Raw genomic sequence first — 2,472 nt, 5'->3', positions numbered from 1 at the left:
GTGATATGAGGGGATGTATCTTACTTGTTCTCAATCCTTGATTAACTTGTATAAAGTCTTTGGCAAAAGCATGATGAATTTGAAGAAAGTTAGTTTTCTAAATTTATAAGGCTAGCCATGAATTATGAGAACTAATATGGAATGCTATAAATAGACATTGAGCTATGTTTTATGATATGTTCGGGATATTTGATGAAAGGACCGTATTGCATTGAGAGGCTTATCACTGAAGAGCTTTATTAAATTTTTTAATTGACTCTCTAACATTTGGGTGGTCATGATATATTGCTAGATGCCGCTCATGATCTATAAATATAAATATAAATTAATTATCAAATTCATATTTGATTAGGATTTATATTTATTGCCAACATGTTAGAAGCCTAATGGATCACACACATTAAATGACATGATTGAGATTAAATAAAGATAATTAATTAAGTTAAACTCAATTATAATAGACTAAAATAAAGTAAAAAATTAATTAAATTCACAAAGAATTAATTAAATTAAAATATAACTATTGTATTTAGGGTTACAACTTAGTTTGGCTATATAAATATATTATATTAACAAACAAAAACTCTAAGTCTCTAGCTACTTCTCAGCTGTTTCATAAAATAAGAAAAAAATAGTTTTCCTTGTCTGACAAAAATAAGATTCAGCAAGAATTGTTGGTATTTTTGTTTTAGAAACAAAACTTGCTAGTACAAGTAAAAATCTTGCTTTTCAGAAGGTCTTATGTCGTCACTATGTTTACTACCATTAGTGGCCAAACACTTGAGTGGCTGAAGATTTAACAAATCCTAAAGGTGAAGAAGCAAAGATTTTAATTTAATTGGCTCTTGATTACGATATCTAAAGTAAGGTATGTAACTTTTAAACTTACGAGTGTTCATAATTAATTTAAAAATTACATGAAAAACGTAAACATTGATCTTATAGGATTCAGTTGTTTCTTTGATTAAAATACTAGGTTTGTTTCTACTACATTATATTTTTAATTTCTTGATTATTTTCATGTTTGAGCATGAGGTCGAATCCCAACAGTGGTATCAAAGCCTTTGTTTGATATTTTTCATATAATTTGCATGCTTGATTCTTAGTGCTAATCTATAGGATTGATTTGTGTGTTGATTTGGTATATATCAATTTTAAAGGCTTTCTTTAAAATATATTTTTTTTGTTAATTCAAATTTGAACAGCATGTAATTAATTCATTAAAACATGTTTTAAAAGGTTTAAAATCATGTTTAGTTGAAGAATTAATGTATGGATTAAAAGGCTTGCGAAGCCAAGTTAAAATTGCATAGTTTGAGGTGTTTTGCGGACTACTGTGCCGATTATTTTTTCACTAACATTGGGTAAGTCTTATAAGCAGTTTTTAATTGTTAAAATTAGTTTTATCAAATTAAATTACTACATGATTCCACCAAACTTGATTTAGCATGAAAAGGTTCACAAAAATCATGTTTTCGAGTTTCAAAATAACAAAGATTCAATGCAAAAAAATTTGGGCAGCTATGATTGGTTTTGGTGGCTTAATTCTTCATGACTTTTGTGTTTAATTGTTAAATACACTTGCTAAAAATTTTTAATAGCTTTTTCATGAGTTTGACTCATGATTTATAAAGTTTTAAGAGCAGTTAAATGCCATCTATTTTAGTTTTAGGTGATTCAAAAAAAATAGGAAATTGCTTCCTATTTTAAAAGAAATTCCTAAAATTAAGGATAGAATTTTAATTTTGGATGATTCATAAAAAATAGAAAATTGTTTCTTACTTTAAAAGAAATTCCTAAAATTAAGGATAGTATTTTAATTTGAGAAATTCATAGGAAATAGTTTCCTACTTTAGAAGAAATTCCTAAAGTTATGTGATAACATTAAACTTTTTTAAAAATTTTGGTTTGACTAGGAGTTTCTAAAATTTGTTAAGTCACCATTTAGGTAACATGAACAAGATACAATTTAGGAAACTAATCCATGTTCTAAATATTAGAAATTAAAATATTATCTTGGATATATTTTAGGAAGTTTACCTAAAATAAAGAGGTTTCCAAAATTAAATGGAGTTTTTGTTATGGACAGCCTTAAAAAGGAAAGTTTTATTTCAATGATTTTATTTAAGCAAGAGGAGAAAAATGTTTACTTTAAGTTTTTTGAAAATGAGAATTTTTTAAACACTAAATTGAAATAAAACAATACCAAATAATTTGAGTCCAGCACTTTAAGTGAATTAATTGATGTTTTTTTCAAATAACACATAAGATCACCAAGTGATATTGAGTTTGCATTTATTTCTATGCTTTTGATTGTAATTATAAAATATAAGGATGATTATGGACTTAGACCTTCAAAGATTAGGTCATGAATGGTTAAATTTATTTCTCATGGTATTTATTTTAAAATAGGTTCTACACACCATACCTTATTTGTAACACCCCGTACCCTCATATAGAAGTCAATAAGAC

The sequence above is a fragment of the Theobroma umbraticum genome, unplaced genomic scaffold, assembly GCF_002168275.2.
Source record: "Theobroma umbraticum cultivar Fairchild unplaced genomic scaffold, ASM216827v3 scaffold_12.0, whole genome shotgun sequence".
Taxonomy (NCBI): domain Eukaryota; kingdom Viridiplantae; phylum Streptophyta; class Magnoliopsida; order Malvales; family Malvaceae; genus Theobroma; species Theobroma umbraticum.
Note: the sequence above shows the minus strand (reverse complement) of the source record.